Here is a 13,124-nt window from a genome sequence, read left to right as displayed (position 1 = left end):
AGGATGCTCTCCTCCCCGCAAAGGCGGTGTGCTGGGGGTGTCGGGTACAAAGGGGCACACTGCCCATGGCGCTGCAGTGTTCAAACTCTGGGGCCCCAAAGGGAAGGGTCCTGCTGGGGGGGTTTGGAAGGCAGCCTCTGCCTGTTGAACCCTGGGACTGCTCGAGCCCTCTGACCTCGGAGTGAGGACAGACAGGGCCACTCAGAGAGGTGACAGGGCTTTGGCAGGTTCTCCTGGGCCTCTCTGAACCACTACACTGGAAGAGATGAGTGGAAATCACCCAGCTAAGCATCAGGCAGCCCGCCAAGCACTCCCGGGCTTGTCTCCTCCTCTGGATCGTGACTTCTGCAAGCCGTATGGGGACAGAGGTGGTGACACGGGGTGAGCTTGACAAGGCTGGTGGAGGAGGCTCTGGAGGGCCTTGAATGCCAACTCTATAAAACTCACGTGACAACGTGTGTATCGCGAGCATTTGCCTGAGCCTGGAGTCAGGTGCACAACCACTGACAGCAAGCCCCGGATTATAGCTTTCTGGACTGGGGACCTTTCTGTGCCGCAAAAAAACTTATGAGCACAACAGAAAGATGGCCCGACCGTCTGATGATGGCACTCCCACCATCACAGCTCAAAACACCGGCTGGTGTTCCTTCTCCACATCAACAGAGGGAGAAATATTCAAAGACACTGGGACTTGGGAGAATCTCTGCTGGGAAGTATGGCCCCACCCAGTCCCAGCAGAGCCCCCAACCTCTGTTAACACAAGCCCCCAGGTCCTGCAATGTGTATGCGCCCTGGGTGTGTGCTGAGGGTGGGGGTTCCTCGCTCACTGAGAAGCCTGGGTGAGAGTGGGGTGCTCAGGGACTAAGTCACAGGTCCAGGGCACTAGCAGCCCAGAGGGTGTGTGACCTTGAGCTACTCTTCCGTCGGAAACTGAGCTGCTCACTGCGCCCCCTGGAGGCCAAGGGCACACACTCAGCGGGTGGTCAATGAGCGCAGAAGCCGTGACGTGTATGAAAAGTCTCCTTGGGGTCCAACTCCTTTCATTTATATTCAAACAAAACAGGATCTTAAGCAGGTCAGCATTCAAAAATTATGTAGATAAGAATGAAATCAGACAAACTCAGAAAATGCTAAAACACAACCACTATATTTCAGGCACAGAGAACCAGGCAGAAACAAACTCAGCAGGTGTTCACTCGGCAAGCACACACCTCCTCCAGTGAACTCACCTGCAAAGAAAGTACAGTACATCAGTTCTTCGTTCATCTTCAGCAAGTCTGAACATTCAGAGAATTTAAAACTGTCTTAATACGATAAAATACCCTTCAAAACCTAAAATCTACCTTCCACCCAGAACATGATGTGGCTGGTGCCCACCCTGCAGCGACCCAGCCGCCCCTCTCCTTCCAAGTCTACGGGCTCCATCCCAGTGACTTCCCAACAACCCCCACCACCACCCCAAGCACACCAGGGCATCCACCCACCACCACGAGGGGCCCTCAGAAACCTGCCCACACCAGGCACAGTAAACTGCCCTCTGACAATCCCCAGAACTCAATACCAGCCTGCCTATCCCTTCATTCTCCTCCCGTTCTCTCTCACTGGGCAGTCCCCCAATTTGGCCCCAACTCTTCAGCTCCCCGGTCCTCTCACTTTCATGCTTCCCGCCTTCTGTCATGTTTCATCAGCTGGAAATGGCCTTCACTTCCTCACAGGGTTACATCCTGCCGGGTCCCACTGGAAACTCGTCTTGCTGGGGTCCGGCACTTCCTGCTGTCTGCCTCTCTGCACCCCAAACCCCGGATGGCCAGGGACCACGCTTTTCTTGACGTTCCCTCCAAAGCAGAGATGTAACACTTTGACTGCTGTAGGTACTTCAACGTGATGAAGGATCGCTTCTCCATCAGTGTGCTGACAACGAAACAGGCAAAGACAGAAGGAGGAATGATGCTTCACGGAGCAGGCTGAACCACACCAAGGAAATAAAAATGAAAAGCAGTTCCACTAGTAGTTACTGTGTGAGATCCCCAGCAAAGACCAACAGGAGGATTCTCTCCAAGTGGAACTCGTCTCGGCCTCTGTCCAGGAAGTGAAAGGGCTCAGGTGTCACAATTCCAGTAAGGGTGGCACTGCTCTTCCAGTAACTTCTAGACCTGCACTGTTCCACGCAGCAGCTGCTAGGCACACGTGGCCATTTACATTTAAACGAACATTTCAGGGACTTCCCTGGTGCTCCAGCGGTTAAGAATTCACCTGCCAGTGCAGGGGACACGGCCTCGATCCTTGGTCCAGGAAGAGTCCCACGTGCCACGGACCAACAAGCCCAGGCGCCACAACAAAGACCCCGTGCAGCCAAAAAAATAAATAAATAAAACAAAATTTCACTCCAGGATTGTGGCCACCCTACTGAACAGCACAGATATAGGCCATTTCCAGCATCACAGAGAGTTCTGCTTGACTGCTGCTCTGTACACAGGGATCTTTTGAAATAACAGCTTTTAGCACATCATCTTGTTTAAAACCCACACTGACCTCCTATAATCCTCAGGACAAGGCTCCAAATCCTCAAATGAGCCGCAGGCCCTGTGTGGCCTGTCCCTTCCCCACCTTTTCAGCTTCTTTTCACATCATTTTCCACTTTATGTTCTGGGCTACAGTGGCCTTTTTTCAGTTCCTCCACTAGCCAATACTAGCTAGGCCACTGGCCCTTTGCACATGCTGCCCCCTGGCCTTCCCACCAAACTCCTACACATCCTTCAGAGCGCACTCAGGGTCTCATCCTCAGGAAAACCTTCCAGTCTCCATCAAGTTCTTTGAGACACGCATTCTTGTAAGACTGTGCTTTCCTTCAGAGCATTAATATCAGCTTGAATTATACTCTCTTCAGGGTTATTTCCCCAACTAGGCTGTAGTTTCCTGAGAAAAAGGTCTGTAACATCTCTGCCTGGCCAAAGTATCATAAAGTATTGAATAAAACAAACATACATGAACACTGTTCATAGGTATGAACAGTGTTCATAGGTATTTTTCTTTCAATGAACGTTCTGTTTGCAGTATCATACATGATCATCAAACTGCTGCTAGAATGTTCACACCTGTTACTGCAAATTCAAAACCCAGGAAAAAGTTCTCCTAGGAATTTACTTTAGGTCAGGGTCGGGCTGCCTGGTACAAGGTTGCACCCACAACTGGGCAGGTTCAACAACACAGGAGCCTCTCCCCAGACCACTGGCCTCAGGACCCTGCGTCTCCACCCTTGACCTACCTGGATCCCCCAAACTGACGTCACTCCGAATATGCTCTAGGCTCGCCGCAGAGGAGTAGCAAAGATTGCAATGCCTTCACCCAACCGCCGGGGGCCAGAGAGCTCTCATCTTCTCATAAAACCCTGGGGAAAGAGATCCACGTGCTCTAGGAGAATAAACCCCACGTCTGAGGTCAGGGGCGGCGGCCGGGAGGAGCTACCCCAAGCCCGAGGTCAGGGGCGACGGCCGGAATAAGTTTCATGGATGTTTACACACCCCCTAAACCTCTTGCTGCCCTTCCAGCCTGGGATCCAAGACTTTTCTAAGGGGTGCAGCGCCTCCTACTGTAGCCCCTCACCCCGACCCTGGTGCCTGAGTTTGGCCTCTTCCGTCCAACACCCCATTTCTATGCTGGGAATGATTCCTGAAGTCCGGTTGCCGGCAGCTTCGTCAGCGCCCCAGGGCGGGAACTGGCGCCGCAGATCAGCGTCATTCTGCGGGTTTGGGGTTCGGCCAGCGGGTGGGAGCGAGCGAGCACAGCAACTCTGACACCACGGAACACGTGGCGGCCTTGCCTTTCCAATCTAAAGTCAAAAGCAGGTCCGAACACGCACTTCCGGCCGTAAGTGACGGCTTACCACAGAGACGGCAGCTAGAAGATCTCCTTAGCTCTGAAACTGGGTCCTCCATGGCCGCCTTAAAGGGGCCGCAGCCGCGAGATGTTGGAGAGGAGCGCCCTAGCTTGGAGGGAAGGGCCCTAGAGCAAGTGAAGCAGGAGGCCAGCTAGGTTTCCGGAATGGAGCCGCATCCCGAGGCCGGGGATAGATACAATGATCACTCCTGTTTTCCAGGTGAAAAGAGCCATGCTGCAGAGAAGGTGAATTACTCTTCCAAGTTTGATCAGCCAGGAAGCCATTGGCCCTCTCTGTGCCCACAACTGGGCAGGTTCGACAAACCGGAGCCTCTTCCCAGACCATCGGCCTCAGGACACTGTGTCTCCCCCCTAAACCTACCTGGAACCCCCCCAAACTGACGTCACTCCGAATATGCTGTAACCAGCAATCTTGGAATCTGCCTTTAGGCTGGGCCGGCATTCTGGTTAGCCACAGGCCCCCTCCACTCCCTTCTGCTTTACACCGGTTGTTCACATTTATACCACCTGCGGTCCCAGGAGGGTGCTTGAATTTGTGACTTGGGGGGGTCTCCAGGCTAAAACCCCCAACTTACTGGCTTTCAAATCCTTCAGAATCTAGCCTTGTCTGCCACCACGCTCTCCCTTCCTCAATCACAGGGACCTTCTCACCCTGCCCCCTCAACTCCCAGCTCCGCCAGCCTCATCATCCTGCAAGTCTTGAAGGACAGGGTTTGTTTTTGCACGTGTAGTTCCTCACAGAGCCCGCACCTGCGTGCTGCCCACTCCAGGGGGCGGGGGGGGGGGGGGGGGGGGGGGGGGGGGGGGGGGGGGGCGGGAGGTGAGGCAAGCCGTCAGACAGACTCTGTTTTGCTACTTAGAGTGTAGTTTAACTCATGGGCCCCTATTTCTCTGTATATGACATAAAAAGGCTGCAGCAGGTCCCAGCCTTCATTTATCAGTAAATCTCTGTTTGTAGATGCAATATGTTTCAGAAATCCAGTAGTTAATGCAGATAAAGTTTTTATTTTCCTTTTTTTCTTTTTTTGAATCCGCCACGGGTGTACATGTGTTCCCCATCCTTTAAAAAGATAAACTTTTTAAAACCCAACAACAAACAGACCAAAAAAAAAAAACCCGACCATTAAAAAATGGACAAATAATTCAAATTTGTCTCCAAAGAAGACATTCAAATAACTGATGGTCACATGAAAAGATGGTCAACGTTGGGGCTTCCCTGGTGGTCCAGTGGTTGGGAATCCACCTGCCAATGCCGGGGACATGGATTCAATCCCTGGTCCAGGAAGATCCCATGTGCCTCAGAGCAACTAAGCTCATGTGCCACAACTACTGAGCCCGCACTCTAGAGCCCTTGCTGCTGTGTCACTTCAGTCGTGTCCGACTCTGTGCGACCCCATAGACGGCAGCCCACCAGGCTCCCCCGTCCCTGGGATTCTCCAGGCAACAGCACTGGAGTGGGCTGCCATAGCCCTTATGCCACAACTAAGGAAGCCCGGTGCTCAGGGGCCCGTGCTCCACGACAAGAGAAGCCGCCCCAATGAGAAGCCCGTGCACGCAAGGAAGAGTATCCCCTGCTTGCTGCAACTAGAGAAACCCGTGTGACACGACAAAGATCCAGCACGGCCAAAAATAAGTAAATAGATAGTTTAAAAAAATAAAAAAAGAGAGAGATGGTCAGCATCTTTAGACATCAGGGGAATACACATCAAAACCACAAGGAGATGCCATTCATATCTAGTAGGATGGCTAGAAGCAAAAAATCTGAAAATGAGAACTGATGGGGAAGAACACGAGAGAGCCCAGAGGGAGGGAGAAGCCAGATGACAATCAGGAGCTCAGTGTGGCTCTTTCCCTGGTGGCTTTCCTGGTGGGGGCGCCCGGTAATTTTCCTGGAGAAATGCCTGGAATGGGAGGGAGTGTGCCTAGAATAGCAGGAATGCCTGGGCTCAATGGAATTTTTAGTGATCCAGAGATTTTCTTGCAGCCATGCAGGATCCAGAAGTTACTGTGACCTTCTGGGATATGGCTCAGAACCCAGCAAAGATGTCAAAATATCGGAGTAACCCAAAGGTTATGAATCTCATCGGTAAATTGTCAGCCAAATTTGGAGGTCAAGCATAAAGCCCTTCTTTTAATTTCCTTTTATCTTTGGGGCCTTTTTGTTTCTTTGTTTGTTTGTTTTCTCTAGGCATCATACCTTTCTGACAAATAAAGCCCCTGCTGAAGGAAAAGCAACTTGGACCACCTAATGGATGTCACAATAATACGAACCGGCATATCTCTGACCTTCTTATGAACAAAGCTGGGGTACTTCGAAGATAATTCCTACTCCTCTGCCCCAAATGCAACTGAAACATTCTTACAGTGGTTTGCCATTAGGGTGTTCATCAGATAAGTTTTCCTACTAGAAATTAAAATCTTTAAACAATTTTTAAAACTTAAACATATCTAAAACAAAAATTTTAAAGAATAAATAATAAAAAAGAATATGAATTTGTGGAAAAAAGAAACTAGATAAAGTAGGAGATGCTCTGGGGGAACCGAGACAGCCCCATGAGGCCTTGTACTGGCCTGGTTCCAGAGGTTTCCTATAAGTTCTGTGGACTGCAGTTACCTCAGATGGTATAGAATCTGCCTGCAAGGCAGGAGACCCAGGTTCAATCCCTGGGTCAGGAAGACCCCTGGAGAAGGGAATAGCTACCCACTCCAGTCTTCTTGCCTGGAAAATCACATAGACAGAGGAGCCTGGCGGGCTACAGCCCATGGGGTCGTAAAGAGTTGGACAGGACTGAGCAACTAACACTTTCCCAGCCCAGAAAGCAGAGGTGTCACTGTGGGACCCCCCAGGACCCTTCCAGCTCTCAGGTCCTGGATCCATTAGCGTCAGACACACATCCCGGCCTTGGGGGAAGTTATGGTTTAGGGGAAAGGTTTGCATGAGACCCAGTGCTAGAAACGCTACAGGGAAATAGAGTTTCCGGGAACGACTGGTGACACGTAACTGTCCAGATCATTCTGCATTATTCCCAGGGAGGCAGGACAGAGGGCCCTCCCGTGGAACAGTCTCCAGAACATTGGACGTTAAACAAACACGTCTTTGTGTCCTGTCCTATTTCCATCTGCTGAAGTGCTACCTGGATGTGGGTTCTTTCTTTAATATATGATTTTTTGCTTATTTATATTAATTCTTTACTCTACTGGGTCTTTGTTGCTGCGCAGGCTCTTCTCTAGTTGTGGCGAGTGGGGGCTACTCTTTGTTACGGCGCAAGGGCTTCTCACTGGTGGCTTGTCTCGTTGCGGAGGGCTCTTGGCACATGGGCGTCCGTAGCTGCGGAGCTTGGGCTCAGTAACTGTGACTCCAAGGCTCCAGAGCACAGGCCCAGCAGTTGCGGTGCATGGACTTAGTAGACCCACGGCATGTGGGATCTTCCCAGACCAGGGATGGAACCTATGTTTCCTGTATTGGCAGGTGGATTTTTTTTACCACTGTGCCACCAGGGAAGCCCCTGGATGTGGGTTCTTAACACTGAAACTTCAGCTTTTGTCTGTGACTGCACCTCTAGACAACAGTCTTCATTTTTTCTTTTCCTTTTCAACCATGTTGTGTGGCTTGCAGGATCTTAGTTCCCTGACCAGGGTCGAATCTGGATCCTGGCAGTGAGAGAGAGACAGGAGAGAGGCCCCAGGGTGAGCAGCTGCAATACATTCCCTGTGGACAGAAGCTCCGTAACAGCAAGAGAGGAGGCTGGGCCCTGCCCCAGATGAGAGATGAAAGACCACACAATCCTCATTCTTGAAGTCAAGGAGACTTGCCTGACTACACATGCGCAGAAAGGCTCCTTGGAGGTCAAAAAGGGAGAAGGGCGCTTCCCCACAGTAAGTGATGCCAACCTACCCCTGGGCCTCTTTGTAGAATCCATCCTGGTTGAGAGATGCACACACATGGGAGGACCCTGACATGTGCCAAATACAGACAAGGCAAAACACGGTGATTGGACAAAGGAAACCTGGAAGAAATGCCCCCATGAAAGCGATTCAAACTACCACAAGGGCGCGAATCCCTCTCTCTGAGCCTGCCAGTGTGGCCATCCGCATGTACTCTTTTCCTCCTAATAAATACTTTACAGTTTCATTACTTCGTTCTGTCTTTGTGGGAATTTATTTCTGCAAAGCCGTACAGGCCAGGGCCTTGTCACTGGCCCGCTGGTTCCTTGTGGTCTGTGTGTGTGTGTGTGTGTGTGTTAGTCGCTCAGTTGTGCTCAGCTCTTTGTGATCCCATGGACTGTAGCCCGCCAGGCCCCTCTCCATGGAATTCTCCAGGGAAGAACACTGGAGTGGGTAGCCATTCCCTTCTCCAGGGGATCTTCCTGACCCAGGAATTGAACCCCAGTCTCCTACACTGCAGGTGAATCTTTACCATCTGAGCCACCACGGCAGCCCTCCTGGTGGTCTAGGGGCTAGGATTCAGTGCTCTCACTTCTGTGGCCTGACTTCAGTCTCTGCCTGGGAATTGAAACCCTGCTTCAAGCCGCTGCAGGCTGAGGCCACCCAAGATCAAAAGCGCCGAATCCTGACCACTGTACTACCAAGGGATTCCCACGACATCAGTCTTCGCTAGTTCTCCTACGTGACAAGTGTGCTGGGCACCTGAGCAGGTGGTGGAGGGAACCTTTGAACCCACAGGAGGAAACTCGTGAGAACACTCCGTGTGGCTGATGGCACTCCTGCACATGGCTCCTGGAATGTCCCCCAGCTGTCTCCTGATCACTCCGTTCCAGCCCCTCTGTGGGGTTGGCCTCCGCTGGTCGAGGCCTGGTGACAGCGCCCTTATTTTCCCCAAAGAATACATGTGTTTATATATAACAGGCTGCTCCGCCCTGTGGATGAGCCTTACCATTTACGATGTTTGTTCCTCTGGATTATGTAAGAGGGTTGAAGCAGGCAGGTCTCCAGTCTTTCCAAAAAGATGCTACTTTAATAGTTGTTGTTTAGTCATTAAGTCATGTCTCTTTTCCGACCCCATGGACTGTAGTCCACCAGGCTCCTCTGTCCATGGGATTTCCCAGGCTAGAATACTGGAGTGGAACGCCTTTTTCCTTCTCCAAGGGATCTTCCTGACCCAGGGATTGAATAATAGTAGCAATGCACAATTAAACATGTGGACTCTAAGAAGTCATTTTTCTTATGTTAAAAATGGCCCTGGGACCCAAAAGGACTATACATTACGTCGTTCAGTCATGTCCAACTCTTTGCGACCCCAGGGACAGTAGCCCACCAGGCTCCTCTGTCCATGGGATTTTCTAGGCAAGAGTACTGGAGTGGATTGCCATTTCCTTCTCCAAGGGATCTTCCCAACCCAGGGATCGAACCCAGGTCTCCCGCATCGTAGACAGATGCTTTACCGTCTGAGCCACCCGGGAAGTCAAAGGACTATAGCAGAAAACAATAAAAAATGAGCTAAAGAGTAGTTCAATCAAGTCAAGATTTTGAGCTTCTTTCTTTGTCCACTAGAGGGTGATATCATACACCAGACTGTGCTCTCTTTTGTAATTCGGTATAGAGGGTTTTTTTATTTTGTGGGAGTTTCTTTGTTTCATTTATTTATTTACTTTATTTTGGGGGTTGGTGATTTTTTTTTCTTTTTTCTTTTTTTGGAATTTAGTCAAGATTTTATTTCATCAGAAAGTTATGCAGAAGAATTAACCTGCATGGTTAGGCTCTTTCTTAGAAATCTGCCAGGGTGTCCCAGCTGCACAGAGTCCCCGGGAAGCATTCATCATGTCACAGGCCAGCTGAACACTTGGCGCTTGGGGATTAGAGCACATCGCAATGAGGCTTTCTGGCCAGAGTCATTCCCAGTGACAACAGGTGGTTCTACTCAGCATGAAAGATTTTCTTTGATGAGGAATCCAGTGCAACACATACCAGAATTTGAAGTCCCAGATAGGGTGTTAAGGGTTCAGAAGTATCTCTGGCCAGAACATTGCTCATATTTGACACTGAAGGGTACAAATCAAGGCCAAAAGAAGTTTGTACAGAGCCCGTGTGATTCAGATGGCTGATTAATATCTGCTGGAAAAATGATGTTGATCTGGAAAAAAAAAGTTACAACTCTGAAAGTGTAATTTTAAGTAGAGTACTACACGTTCTCTGGTTTATGAACCTGGTGACAGTTTTCTGATGGATTGAACAAATATGGAACACTCACTGCTGGCTGAGTGAGGCCAGGACAGAAAGCAAGACCGAGGTAACTCATCTTCGCGGAGCTGACATTCTAGTGCAGGGGAGATAGTGAAATCATTAGAGTCCTGGGGTCACGTGATTGTGAAGGGGGCGTGGGGGATGGGGAGAAATCCGGGCTAGGAAGGAGTGGAGGGTGAGGTTTGCAATTTCACTTATTGTTTTTTATTTATTCCCCACCCATCCCCACACTGCTCAGCCTGTTGGATCTTAGTTCCCCGGCCAGGGACTGAATGCATGGCCCCTGCAGTGGAAGGAAGGAGTCTTAACCACAGGACCACTAGGGAGGTCCCTGCAATTTTAGTTAGGGTGTTCAGGAAGGGCCTGAATCTTTAATCTTTAACAAAATCCGAAAAGAAGTGAGTGGATCACGGGACACCCTGGAAGAACATCCCAGGCAGAGGAACAGCCAGTGTGGAAGCAGCGAAAGCCACCAGTACAATGGACGGTGGGCAAGAAGGGTTTATGAGCAGGACTGCAGGGAGCTGGGGACCAGGTCTTGCAGGATCTTGCAGGAAATTGTGAGACTTTGGCTTTTACTCTGATGAGTATCAGTAGCTCACACGTTCCCTTTTCATTTTTTAGAGACCTTTCCTGCTCCCCTGCACCCAATAAAGTAGTTGATTTTAGACGTCTTTCTTGCTCTCGTACTAACAAATTTGCCCATTAAGCTGATCCCAGATCAGGGAGAGTTATCTTTGCCTTGGCAGTTAGAGGAGTCTTTCGCTCTTGGCTCTGTTGAACTTGAACTTTGGTGTCCTGAGATGAGTGACATGGAAAAATGTTTAGATGTGTTGAGTAAAGTTCCTGGGACAAATGACCTTCTTTGCAAATGAACACCCTTTGCCCTTCCCCTTGTAGACGAAGTCAGAGGCTACCTGAATGCCTGCACGTCTCATCAGCAAGGGTCCTGGTCCCAGGTCACTTGTGCAGCTTCCACCATAGCTCGAGTGCTCTGTGATTGTTTTTTTGCCTGTTTCCACCTCATAGGAACGGTGTGCTTGTCTCTTGACCAAAGTGTAGAAGTGTGTCATTTAAATCATTCAATTCAAATGGCTCAGATGGTAAAGAATTTACCTGCAACGCCAAAGACCTGGGTTTGATCCCTGGATTGGAAGATTCCCCTTGGAGAAGGGAATGGCTACCCACTCCAATATTCTTGCCTGGAGAATTCAAAGGACAGAGAAGCCTGGCAGGCTACAGCCCTCGAGGTCGCAAAGAGTCAGACACGACCGAGGGACGAACACTTTCACACACACTTTCACTTGACCATCCGGAAAACTAGAAAAAGCACGTCCCTTTATGATAGTTACAAGCGTACAGGCTGGTTGTGGTTGTCCGTGGATACACATAATGAATACGTTGAAAACAATTAGTCATTCTGACTTTTTTTTTCCAATCAGTTTTGCAGCTACAGCAGAAAAGGAGGTCTTTATTGCAAATTTAATTCAAGTGGAGCTGAGAAAGTCATTGGAAGCTCACGTGTCCCTTCTGCCTGTCAGCTGTGCAGTTGGGTGATGGTTACACAACGCCGCTTTAGGTCGGCAGCCTCCGGCAGTTGGACATTGAGATTACTGTATCGAGTTAAAAAAGGACTACTGTTTTCTTTCAACAACAAATTCCTTGTTAACAAAACCAAGATGTGGGGTCTTTTAAAATTTATCTTTTAATTAGAGGAAAATTGCCTTACAATGTTGTGTTGATTTCTTCCTTACAACAACGCAAATCAGCCATAATTGCCAGTTGGCAAAAGTGGTAAAGAACGTGCCTGCTGATACAGGAGGCGTGAGAGATCCTCTCACGAGTTTGATCCCTAGGTTGGGAAGATCCCCTGGAGGAGGGCATGGCACCCCACTCCAGTGCTCTTGCCTGGAGAATCCCAGGGACGGGGGAGTCTGGTGGGCTGCCGTCTATGGGGTCGCACCGAGCCGGACACGACTGAAGCGACTTAGCAGCAGCAGCAGCAGCAGTGTATGTATATCGATGCCACTTTCTCCCTTTGTCCCACTTCTTTCCCCCTATTATGTCCACCAGTCTGTTTTCTTTATCTGACTCTGTTCTTTCCCTGAGAATAGAATACCACTTAATACCATTTTTCTAGATTCCTCATATATGTGTTAAGGTACAATGTTCTTCTCTTTCTGACTCGCTTCACTCTGTGTAACAGGCTATAGGTTCATCCAAGGATGTGGGCTTTTCATAACTGACTTCCATCAGCAGCTACGTAAGCTGCCTGCTTATGGGACAGAATTCCTTTAGAATTCCACCTGTGCGGGCTGTCCCCTCTGAGTCAAATTTCCAACATTTGTGGCTACTTGCAAACTTTATTAGGTTGTCACTTTCTGTCATGACGAATTACGGTAATGAGCTATGGGCAAAGCTTCCAAAAATCCCCTTCACTATTGTGCTGTCTTTGTTCCCAATTACTTGAGAGTTGATTACCTCTTTGTAAGTTAATAGGGAGAAAGAAAAAGAAGATATTAAGAAGTCAAAATGAAACAAAGGCCTCACTTCCTCTGGTCATGTTAGATTTATATCAGCACTGCTGGGTGTTTGTTTTTAGTTCAGTTTTGTGTGTGTGTGTGCTCAATAAAGCACTAGTTTAAAAATTCATAGGATGGAAATGCTGGCACTGAACAGCAGTTGCCTGCTTCCCACAGCCCTCTCCACTCGGCTTCACTTCAGTTCAGTTCAGTTCAGTCGCTCAGTCGTGTCCAACTCTTTGCGACCCAATGAATCGCAGCACACCAGGCCTCCCTGTGCATCACCAACTCCCAGAGTTCACCCAAACTCATGTGCATCAAGTCGGTGATGCCATCCAGCCATCTCATCCTCTGTCGTCCCCTTCTCCTCTTGCCCCCAGTCCCTCCCAGCATCAGGGTCTTTTCTAATGAGTCAGCTCTTCGCATGAGGTGGCCAAAGTATTCGAGTTTCAGCCTCAGCATCAGTCCTTCCAATGAACACCCAGGACTAGTCTCCTTTAGGAT

The 13,124-nt window shown here is 49.5% G+C and overlaps 1 long non-coding RNA gene and 1 other non-coding gene across 3 annotated transcripts; both read right to left on the bottom strand.

The window, feature by feature from the left end:
• Positions 1 to 1,128: 1,128 nt before the first annotated feature.
• Positions 1,129 to 3,843, bottom strand: LOC105606290 (uncharacterized). 2 transcript variants are annotated; one of them, XR_009595394.1, is made up of 4 exons: positions 3,522 to 3,843; positions 3,266 to 3,388; positions 1,654 to 1,911; positions 1,129 to 1,229 (listed from the first exon to the last, which is right to left on the bottom strand). It is a non-coding gene; the product is annotated as an uncharacterized LOC105606290 (long non-coding RNA). The 2 variants fall into 2 exon arrangements; XR_001043719.3 differs by having other exon boundaries at positions 3,266 to 3,843.
• On the bottom strand, positions 3,043 to 3,229 carry LOC114117076 (small Cajal body-specific RNA 16). Its single transcript, XR_003590868.1, has one exon. It is a non-coding gene; the product is annotated as a small Cajal body-specific RNA 16 (non-coding RNA).
• Positions 3,844 to 13,124: the final 9,281 nt, after the last annotated feature.

This window comes from Ovis aries, chromosome 11, assembly GCF_016772045.2.
Source record: "Ovis aries strain OAR_USU_Benz2616 breed Rambouillet chromosome 11, ARS-UI_Ramb_v3.0, whole genome shotgun sequence".
NCBI classification, from domain to species: Eukaryota; Metazoa; Chordata; class Mammalia; order Artiodactyla; family Bovidae; genus Ovis; species Ovis aries.
The sequence above is the reverse complement of the archived record's forward strand: the minus strand, read 5'-3'. Positions and strand labels throughout refer to the sequence as shown.